Below are 12179 nucleotides of genomic sequence, written 5' to 3'. Positions count from 1 at the left end.
TTATATAGGATTTGACGGCGCTACAGTGACAGTTAAAACTCGATGGCTCAGAGGAGCGGCGATTCATATTGGCAACTGTGGACTTTTGAATTATTCTGCACGGTTAGTCCATCCTAGCACACAATATGCCCGAATTTGGCTAACTGGCGAAAATGGCCGGCGTGTTATCACCGCAGTACTTTGTCGCAAAAAACACGCAGCGAAGTGGAAACGTACTCGGCAACGAAGTCGAAAACAGTGTGTGTAAGGTGGATTTTCCTATGTGAAGTGTGGGATGTGCCTGCACGTCACGTAACAAATTGGATGTGATGTGTGGTCACTTGAAGTTACCGACGATTCAGCTTCACACGCCTGTTCAGTGGCTTAGATCAATCGATATAAATAACAGCACCGCGCACATGACAAACGGCCAAGCCGCACCTGAGCCCGTTTCGCGTGTTACCACCTTCGCACACTGTTCTATAAAGCGACACAATCGACAGCGCCGGCGCCATTCACCGACCACTGAATGTCCGGAGACGTTCATCACAGCCGAAAACGCGCCGGATGGCCACCCTGTGAACCAATAATCAGACCCAGCTCCGGCCCTGGCAACTTGGCCGACACGGTAAACAGCCGGTTCGATTGGGAACGGAGCCTCCGGGCGGGTCACGCCGTGGAGCGACCCCCCGCTCGGTGGCGCTCTTGGCGAGCTGCGGTGGCCGCCGCTCGTTTGCCGACAGTGTCGCCTGTTTCCGGCGTCAACACGAGCCGACAGCGGCAGCCGCGCGTTAAAGCAATCTGAACGAGATCAGCGGCCGGGGCCGTTTTTCGCCCGCCGCGAGCCGCCCGGACGGCCGGTAAGACCCGCGGCCATTGTTGTTTACTGACCCCGCGGGTCAGAACTCAGAAGTAGGAGGGGGGGGGGGGCGTGTTGCGACAGGGGCTTACTGAACGGAGGCACAGAACAGCCAGAAGGGATTGAATTGTCCAAATAAACACTTATGTAATGGAAGGGTAAGCGGATGTGGAATGGTCACATCTTACTTTCACTTGGAACAGGATAAGATGTCTTGCGCAAGTCTCTGTCGAACATTGAACAAACAATGCAGTGCCCTATTTTATTTTTTATTTTTATTATCACCGACCTTTCTGACCAAGCCATTATTGGCGAAATGGCAATTTTAACATCATACATATTTGATGCGACTGAGCTCACAGGGAACTTATCTGAAAAGTAGCATAAATAGTCACATCGCTTAGAGGCGTGATAAATGGGAGAGATACTTCAATTAAGGGACGGTGATTGGAAACCAAAGCCATTAAACTGCCCAACGTTGGCGAAGGAGTGTTCCGTTAGTCAACCAAAAATGATGCTACAGGAGGAAGCTCGGCTAGTGCCATACGCGCTCATGACTCAGCAAACACTTGTATATCTCGCGCAAACGAGCTTCACCCGATTTTCAACTTCATTCATGATTCAACAATGGGCACTTCCATCTGCATTTGTGTGATACCTAGCGGCTCTATAAATTAGATTCATTCAACAGGGTTCGAAATGATGTGCGCAAAGTTGTGAATTCTCACTTTACGTCTTACGCACAACAATCACAGCTTGGGAAAGAGTTTCGAAAAGATGTGGAAGTGTCCCATTAAGCCTGATCACTTCGACGCATCCTGCGCCGGGATTTCTTTCCAATTCCAGACGGAATCTCACTCGCGAGCGGCAAGTTTTCGTCGACGTTTCGGAGCGCTCCGTCCTGGGCCGATTCTTCTAATGACATCACCGAGTCAGCGCAGTTTGGTCCGCGGCGCTCCTAACTCGGTGCGGCGCACGTGGCGCTCCGTCCGAAGTTACCGGCCGGCGCTAATTGGTGCGCCCGCGCCGATCGGGAGCATTTTTCCGAGCGGCGTTCCGATGATGAATGTCACAGTTCGTCGGGGGAAGTGGGTCCGGCGACCTGCCAACTCGGCGATCTACTCGTGACGCGAGCTGGAGCTGCGACTCGGCTGCAGCGAAACGTGTTGGAAAAGGAAAGGAGTTGTGAATGTTTGATGAAAGTCGTTTGTCACCGGAATAGCTTAATAATTGTAACAGGGATGCGAGTGTGCCCAAGTAGGTAACGCTCACATTGCATGCCGTTTTATCGCTCTCCTTGAAACTGATCCGTCTTGCTCTGCCTTTCTGTTCCATGGTATCGCCCCTCCTTGTCTTCTTATTCGAATCTCGTCCATTGACCATTTTCAGTGTTTTGTCAAAATAATGTTATTTTCTTATGTCATGCTTCTTTCCACCTCTGCTCTTTGATTTCCCCTAACCTTTTTGGTCTGTTCCCAGCCCTTTTCGTTTTCACACCACCGTCCCTCATTTTGGCTCCATTTCCAGCCTGTCCGGTGCCGACCAGTCGACTGCCGTATTGACCCCACAATCTAGCCCTCCGCTTCCGCGATCTACCCCTCCCTACGTGGATCGCTGCGCCGATTCGCACCCCTCCCTCCCGATTGGAGCTGATACCGACCCGGCCACCCCGCGACCACTGAGGTATGATCCACCGTGTCCCATGAAAGAACCGCTCGCGGGTGGCACTTACACTGCAGTGACTCGTATCAAAGTTGTATGTGTGGCTGGGCATACCAATATTGCATATTTTGATTTGATGGACGAGGAATGAAACCTTTTCATGACGGTCCTTTGAACGTTGGTTTCAACTAATCAACTTTGATTTCATGTGATGCTTGTAATCTTCGGTGAAGTTTCCATAATCCATAGCACATGGGATCCCGACCAAAGAGCCTTTCATAATCAAACAATTTCCTCATTGACTACTGAGTGATTAAGGGCTATGTTACCTTTGACAGTGTGGATGAAGCTACAGGCTCGCTGCAGATTATGAAAGCGCCGACTTGCTGTGCTGCTTCCTGACCTACAGCCAGCACTTCCGTCTTGTTACACGGAGTCTCCCTCCTCTATAAAAACGTTTATTCGTGTTTTGAAGAAATATCCTCTGCACTATACCGCAATGCTTGGTAGAACCGCATTATCCCGATATCACACCCCTCACTTCGCTCATCCATCGCCACTCACTGAGCTGGGAGACCATTCAGTCGGGCTGGGGGAGGGGCGGTGGCCCATGTGTGGCCGCGGGGACCGGGTGGGCGCGGTGCCGTCTCCCGGCTCCCCGGCCGGCTGATCTGAGAGTGGCGACAGCTGCGGCTGCGACGCTAATGGAGCCGGACAATGCGCCATCGGCACCGTCTCACCTGTCCCCGGCCACTTCCCGTCCGGCTGGTGTGACGCCATTAACGCCCCGCCCCGTGCCTCGAACCCCCCCCCCCACCTCACAACCCAGGGGGAGGGCACGCGGCCCACCATCCATGTCCAGCGGCCGCTGGGCGAACGTCTCTGGTTGAATAGTAATACGCCAGCATGAACCCGCCGGTGCCGGTGGTGAAGAGACGAACTAGCCAGTGATTATTAGGGAAGCTTAGATAATAGATATCCTACCGCTCTTGGTAGGTCAGCACATCTCAATATTTGCGTGAAACAGCGGAGGTCGTTTATTTTCCCGTGTGATGCGGCTCTCGGCACCATGCCAGCCTGAAAGCTCGAGGTATGTTGTGCCGCAGTGCAGCACTGTGCGGCGGTACAGTCTACCTACGCAGGGCACTACTCCACCCGGCGCGGCGGCGGGCACCTGACTGCGACTGAAACGTTCACCCAGCTCAGCGCGTTTTGTGGCGTGCATAGCCAACTGGTCATGCCTGCTATCTCAGATCGTGACCACTGACCATTCACGTGCAGACGCTAACATGCCGCGATGAGCAGCTGAAGCTCAGCAGCTCTGCACAGCGTGAAGCTCCGGCTTGTTATGAAAGCTGTCTTATGAAGTATCTAATTCAATGCATCGGGAATTCATGTAGTTTTAATATTTCTTTCTCTCATCATACACGTTTTAAACACTACGTTAGGCATCCTTTACCAGAGAACTTGCCGAATTCAGGGCGGTACTGGGCTGCTCTGGTTTTGTAGATGCGGAATGTTGAGCGTGGTTGAACTAACACACAACGACCAGCTGACCAGCTCCTGTCAGCTTCACACCGTTCCGTGCTTCTATCCTCAGGATACAGAAATCCTACTCCTCCACGCCGCAACCCACCTCCGGGCTGGACAGGAAACTTTATCTCATGCGGGCTGCATGCAGCGGTGCCCTTGGAGCGGCACCGCTGCTCCCGAGGGAGCGCACCCCGTAGCCGGGTGCAGTGAGTGCCTTGGGGCTGGGTGGCCTGTCCTCTGGACGAGCTCAGCCCCGGCGACTCACTAGGGTGCCTGCCCAGACCAATGTCTCCCCCTTTATCCTATCATCCTCCCGGCTCTGAAATGGTCTTGCCAGACCGAAAGGGCCTAACCCAACAAAACAAAACAAACAAACAAACTGTCAGCTTGTATGGCGTGTGCTTAAACATCAAACCACTACAATGACTTGTGGCTGCTCAAATAAGTAAATATTACGCTTTCTGGCCAACGGCTCTCAGAAATGTTTGCACTTAACCCTAGCGGTAAAAGTAGGGGAGAGTGGGGCAAAGCGGCCACCCTAACGCTTCTCACGATGCCAACGCTTGATTTTTAAACTTGGAAAGATTCTGTCTATACCAATGTGATCCCTATTCAGTTGCCTTTTATTTCAACTGCGTTTTATTTCCAAAGGCGTTCACATATGGAAGATATTGACAAAACTTTAAGCCTATGCAATATGCATATTGGCCACTTTGCCCCATACCCTGGGGCAAAGCGGCCACCGCCGTCTTCTCAAGTCTCGATATGAGAAACAACATAGTTGCCTCATGTACGACTAGGGTTTTGATGGTGACAAGGTTTAAGCGAGGATGGATGTTTACTTTATCATCTTCCACCTGTAGGTATTCAAAGAAAGGATTTTCATGAAAAAAACATTTAATTGCATTATTTGGTAACTGATGCAACTGAAAAGTGGCCAAGATGAATGCACGACGACACATTGGAATATAAATAATGTTTTTTATCCAGATGGAAACAACTTATGGCCAATTGGGGGGTGGCCACTTTGCTCCGGCCACTTTGCCCCGCGCATACCGTCCGAGACAAAAATGTTCCAGCTTAGCTTTTAGTGGGGTAAAAAACATTAAAATTGGTAAAATGCATGTACGATAACCATGCAATGCCTGGACAAGAACGCTTATAAAAAATCCAAACGGTTATGGAATAACATAACATTTGAAAATTGTAAACATAGTTGGTAACCTGGCAATAAATGCTTTTTCGTGTTTCACAGAACAATGGTGATGGGCCTGAAACCCCGGTCTGGCTCATTCGAACGACCGTGAAGAGAAGTATAATTGGAAACCATAAATTGGAACTGACGCCAGCTACGAAGGGCTAAAACGATGGGTGGCCGCTTTGCCCCGGGTGGCCGCTTTGCCCCACTCTCCCCTACTTATCCCGCACCGTAGACAGTGATTGAGAAAATTATCAGATGTCGTTTAACTGATTTGTTAAATGTCTAGTGACGATTAACAAACTGTTAAACGTCTAGTAGACATTTCTGCCATTTTACCGTCTCGTTATTTTCACCAGTATGCGCAGGGAAACGCGATGAAATATCATTTTCCTTTTCTTTTTTAGTTCTATCTTGCACTTCATCTTCAATGTACCTGTCAATTTCAGACCAATCACATTGTTTGGCCCGTTTTTCAAAGCTTCATCTGTATCTGCTTCTCGTTGTCTCTGGCTCTGCTGAAATGTGTCGAATTTTTATATAAAATGTATTTTTTTACCTTTAAGCTCCCGAAAGATATCGGCGGTTCGGGACGAAATGATTAAACCGCTCGTAGGTAGGAAAATAGTTTAAACGTCTTGCCTATGGGCTCGCCGTTTAAAAGATTTGTTCTACCTACTCGCGGTTTAATATATATTAATTGATATCAAATTTGGCGCATCCATCAGTACCGTAGGCAATGTATGAAATACGCAGACAATTCTGCCGCTTCACTGCACTCGCTTACGGAGAAAAATTATCAATGATTGGTGTGCGAGCTGAATGAATTGTGTCCTTGGTCGTTGAAACGTCCATGTTCCATGAAATATTGCAAAATGCTCTTAGATAACGTCAGAAACTGGGAATGAAACGCAGCTTTTCATCTCATTGGGAGATGTTATACGTTGTTTTAAACATTTTGAATGGACCACAGATTCCAAGACTCAAAAGGAAATATGGTTGCCACTTGCCATAATAGCTTTGTATGCCCTGAAATGTTTCCTTCATTCCACGTCTCTCTCTCCCCCTCTCTCTCTCTCCTTCTCTCTCTCTCTCTCTCTCTCTCTCTCTCTCTCTCTCTCTCTCTCTCTCTCTCTCTTTCTATTCCTTTCTCTCTTCCCTCTCTCCTCAACCGGACACATTCCCTAAATCTGTAGAGCCTTCTTTTCGCTGACGGTAAAATTCTTCTTCCGAATCATGATGCATAATTCTAACCACATTATGTTATTTAAAACATTCCGAATAACTCCTGAAATTTGAACTAGTAAATACAGCATCTTACATGCAGCTGTCATGCCTAGCATGCTTTACCCTAAACTAATTGAAATGAATGTGCTATTCCTAAGGCCAGATAGCATCAGTAAACAATGAAATATCACGCCAATCGTGAATATGGGACTCGTGAGTAAATGGTTAAATTGAACACGCCATAAATGACATTTGAACTACCTTTGGTGCTATTACAGTCTCTTTTTATCCCCAGCGTAAGTACAGCAATGTTTCAGGCTGAACGTTCTCACAAAATTATTGATGGTTCAAATAATCTGCCGCTCTTTATAACAAAGCACCATCTCGTTGTTTTGCGCTAGATATATCATACCTAGGGAAATCCAGACCAGTAATTTATGAAGTAGACAACTGCAGCAATGCCTTCCGCTCCGGCTCATGTGATAGTAAATGCGAGTTTCATTCTGAACTTGCTGCGCAGCCACTGCTGCAGGAACACTGAAGGCCCATCATTAGTGTGCTATCTTTTGATGATGCGTGCCGCTAAACAGTACTCCAACACCAAAGTTTATTCGAGTGAGTTTATTCCAACATCAAAGTTGACAGGGAGAATAACAATGTGAAATAATGACAGTGATGATGTGGACAAGATAAAGCCCTACCTACCCCAAAATTAACCTTCAGATCAAGCAGCAGTACTCCGTTTCTTTCCCGTTTGTGAATAGACAGTGGTGCCACCGTCGAGCGTATCACCCGTGTCTCGGCGAAGACTGAAGAGAGATGAGGTGAGGAGAGATAGATGGACAGAGAGAGATAGAGATAGAGAGAGAGAGAGGAGAGAGAGAGAGAGAGGACAGAGAGGGAGAGGGGGGACAGAGAGGGAGAGGGGGGACAGAGAGGGAGAGGGGGGACAGAGAGGGAGAGGGGGGACAGAGAGGGAGAGGGGGGACAGAGAGGGAGAGGGGGGACAGAGAGGGAGAGAGAGGACAGAGAGGGAGAGGGGGGAGTCCCGAGGTCAGCGCGGGCGGGGTTTAATCATGCGTCGCAGCTGCGGCTCGTTTGGCCGTGTGGCCGACCAGCTGCGTTCGCTGCCATCTGCGACCAATGACCGGCACTCCACCTCCATCTGCCTCCCCTCCTCCCTCCCCCCTCTCTCTCTCTCTCTCTCTCTCTCTCTCTCTCTCTCTCTCCCTGCCGCTCTCCCACCCTCCGCTTGTTAGGTCCTCTCGTCAACAATGTCACGACGCCAGCGCTGCAGTTTTATCCCTGCACTCGGGTATCCTTTTTGTCTCCACGGATCACCTTAGTTGTCTCCCAGTCTCCTCGTTCGCCCCTTTTGTTTCTACGCTGCCACCCCTTTTGTTCCTACACTGCCACCGCTTTTGTTTCTACACTGCCACCGCTCTTGTCCTCACGCGGTAGCCCGTGTTGTCCTCACGCGGTAACCCGTGTTGTCCTCACGCCGTAGCCCGTGTTGTCCGTCCAAGGTCCGGCTCTGCATCCGTCTGGACAGCGTTGGGCCGTTGGAAACATCCGAAACCGGAGTGCGATCGCCAATCGCCTAACCCCCCGGAAATAAATTCGGCGTGTTGACACTTCTTTATTGCCATTTCCAGCTTGAGACATATCGCGGCGAGCTCGTAATGGGACCTTTGGAGGCAATGCGGTGATAATTGGTTTTCCCACCGCTGGGGTATTATTGTGAGTCTCCGTCTTTATCGCTATTCTGGAGGACGTGCGTGGCATTGGAACGACTTCATCTGGGCCCTATTCGAACCGAACGACAATCTATGGAATAAAATCCCGCTACAAATGGTGAATAATTTATGTATTAGCAGTTCATCCTCATATCGGTTATTCAAGTTTAATAGGTCAGATTTGTTGCACGGTATTTTACATTTTGGATTGGAACGGTTCATATTTTTATGAAGCATTGCTAAGTGCAAGTTCCAAACTCATACCGCAGTGACTTATATTGACGCCGTCTACCACCGTATCTTCTTTGATGAATCGAATAAGGTGCTTGATATTCGTTATTCAGCTGTGTTGACAACAAATCAGTGCTCTTTCCTCCCTTCCGTTCTCTTCTCTTTTCTTTGGCTCCTCTTTATTTACCTTTCTGTCCTTTTGCTTATCTTTTATGTCCACTCTCTTTTCCTTTCAATCATTTTGATTTCATGCTAGTCTTTTTTCTCTTCTCTCGATTTCTGTCGTCCCTATGCATAGCTGCCCCTTTCCAATCAATTTTAAATAAGAGCTTTGCGCAGCACCGTCAAAGTATTTACGAATCCTGCCAGGGTACATAGCCTGCTCTTTGTACCAAATGCATCCATTTTTAAGTCACTCGGTTTGTCAAAGCACAGCGAGAAGAACGGGATTTGAAAGTGGAAGCCGTTTCTACTGTTGATCTTCCTGTGTACCGCATAAAATGTCTCCTGCAATTTACAAATTAAATAGCCGGACAGACAAAACCAGCGAGTTTGCAGAATATCTGCAAACATTATAGGGGCTGTTCTGGGAAATAAGCCGTTGGAGTGGTCTAGATTCCAGGAAAGCTGATTAATATTTTACTTTAAATGCAGCTTCCACAACACGATATTTGCTGCCGCGGACGGCAGCTGGAGCCCTGGTGAATTTGCTTATGTCATGTGCTTGTGTGAGACTATTTCGAGCTATGCTCCATAGCAGATCGCAGCTGGATTAAACAGCACAAGATTCATTGCCGAAACATTTAGTCCGGGATGACCTTCGCCATTTATCTTCCGGCCTGAAAAATGTTGCCGCTCAAAACGTCACGGCGCAGACGGTGGCTATGCATTAGACAGACGCAGTCTGGGAGCCCGGCGCACCATGCAACCTGCGAAACAGAAATATTGAATGGTTCCTGATATATTTTGCGGTTAAACTGCCGGTTTGTCTAAGTCACTGTAACACATGTTGAGAGTGGAAACAATGCTGGCATTTCTATGTCGATCTTCTCACCATACGTCTCTGCATGGATCTCTGCGCAGGTCTCGGGAAATCAGGCAGGTGCAGTATGCGGGTTTGCAGTATTAGCAAATAAAATGAGAACAGAATGTATGCTCTCATAGTCCTCTGCACGTCAGGTGGACCACCAATGACGCTATCTCGGCTCGTCGAATTCTTTTTGCTGGAAACTACTGGGCAGCTGAGGAGTTTGTCCACGCCTCCTCATCGGCTCCATCGGTTTGCTGCGATACACAGAGCGGTTAAAAATTCCCGAGTCCCGTTACTTTTTCTCTGTGAGCTATCTTTTTGCTTGTACGAGACCGATGACGACAGCAGCCTGTAGTCGATATGCATGCACCCGACACCGGACCCTCACAGGATCCGTCGCGGTCCGCGCGACGATCGGGCTCGAATTGCCGACAGTCGGGTGTCGGTCAGCGGACAGACGGCCCTCGGTCGGCCCGCGGGACTCCTCCGGCATGCCAATAGCTGCTCGTCGGACTGTTACCGGGCCGGGGACTGCCGGACCGGCGCGGTGACTGTATAGGACGGCAGGGCTGCGAGGTTGCAGCTGTGAGAGCTCTTAGTGAGTGTGTCATCATGATCACTGTGACTATATGCTTTATGTTTGTGGGTGGTGGCCAGAGGTGGTTCCTGGCTTCGAATCATCGCCTGATTCGTTTTTTTTTTTGCATTTTATCGATAAATATGCGTTATGCATAATGCACATAGGTATGTCGCTCGATTTCTTACATCTCATCAATATGTCAAGTGTCAACCATGGTTGAAACGCGGATCTCCCTAGCCTGTATATTCGGGCTATTGAAACACATTTGTCTGAAACGCTGTTCGTTGTAACACGCCTTGCTTGTTGGGAAGACGGGGACTTCAAGTCCCTCAACAGTAAAGTGGATTTCATGATGATTGTGAATGATGATTGACTATTATAGCAAGCACTACGCAATACCATGGCTTATCTGTGGGTGATGAGGCTAAATAGCATAGTTGTTCTAAGCAGCGAAAAAATATAATTTTACTTGTTTGCCCCAATGCTAATACGTGATTACGTTAAGTGGTTGAACGAATGAATTAGACTTTGTGATTAAAAGCTGTGCAATCAGCTTTAGTTCACTGATATCTATCAGTTGACACTAACAAACAATGTTAACACAAGAAAAATGCGGCCTGCTTTGTTGAAACGGATGCTTGCTGGCTCATTTAGCTCAACAATCACTGGCTGTCTGCGAAAATAAGTCATTTAGAGAGACAAAGTGATTTTGTTTCGGAAGGGTGCTTCAGGTAAATATGTGAATATGCTGCAAAAATGGGACAACTTTAAAAAATAGACACCAGCTCTGCATGCCTCACAACTGGGCTGATGCAATGATGTGCGGTCTTTTGGCCAAACTATTCCCATCAGTGGGGTGCCAGCAGCCAACTCGGGTCATTTCAGGTGATACGGGCTGCCACGCCCGCGCTGTTACGAGCTCCACCCCTGAAAGGTCTGAATGAGTCCCAAGTGCCAGGTAGGGGCTGCGGTCGCTCCCGTCGTGCTGAGCGGGGATGGAGGGGTGAAGGGTGGGCGGGGATGACATTATATCGAACGGAGGATAGGAGCTGGTCTTTTTGGCTCCCAGTGAGCACCGAGCGCCTTATCCTTATGCCTATTCATTTTTTCTTATGTGGACATATGCAAGAAGCATCCAGTGCTCGACCACTACGGGTTCTTGTTTTTGCTTGGTTACAAGTCATGCGGAAATCTACCATTGAAATAGCTGCTCAAAATAATCCATTTTCATAGAGTTAGGGACGAGACCATTGCAGCATTAGTTAAGTACCTAGCAATCAATAAAGGCGAATAAATTCATGAGGGAAAACTCAACGCATGATGACTGTGTTACGAATAGCTCGCTGCAATACAGCCAGTTGCAGCTAATAAGGCGTTTGGATTTGTTACCATTACAATGCTGGTGTGGAAACCGCGACCATCGGCCGGACTCTGGTCGGTGTGTTATTAGGGTTCATTTTCTACAATTTATCGCCGCCGCCGATGCAATAACGGGTTACCGAAGCGTCCAAACGGACGTTAATAGCGACAAATCGATTCAACCGACCGACATGCGGCTCCAATCGCAGAGTGGCGCCGGGAATGCTGAACGTTTTCTCGCGGAAAGGCGTTTATCTGCACATCGGAAAGACAGCTCGGGCACGCATTACGACTAACACGCGCTAAGTGGATGACGGTAATGCTTTCAGTTTTTCTTAGAAACTGTCTACTCGTAAGCGGATATCCTTGAGCATGTAACCTTCATGCAACATGTACGAGGAAAAGTGTGTGCTTGTTTAGCGAAAGAAGTTTGTGTTTAATAGTAAAAGAGGGACTCAAAGTCCCTCACCAGTAGCGCAGATCCTTTGCACTATTGTTGCCATCCCGGTGAGACGTCTCACCTCGAAACTTGCTAATTTTCCCAGACATTTCCTTCGTAAAGCTCCGCTGCAATATTTCATAATGCGTCACATTTTTCGCATGCCGAGACGACGGCAGGACTACGGATGCTTTTATGACTCGGAAAAGTCGCGAGGAGTCTGGATAAAAGACGCAGTGCTCATCCCTGCGCGTTTTAATGCTGCGGGTAAAGCCGTTCCCGGATACGCATAGGACGATGGTTTAGCGTTGATAATGCCGCAGGCAGGTCTTTACATCTTCAGTTT

This window comes from Amphibalanus amphitrite, unplaced genomic scaffold, assembly GCF_019059575.1.
Source record: "Amphibalanus amphitrite isolate SeventyFive unplaced genomic scaffold, NRLGWU_Aamphi_draft 000113F_arrow, whole genome shotgun sequence".
Classification (NCBI taxonomy): Eukaryota; Metazoa; Arthropoda; class Thecostraca; order Balanomorpha; family Balanidae; genus Amphibalanus; species Amphibalanus amphitrite.
Note: the sequence above shows the minus strand (reverse complement) of the source record.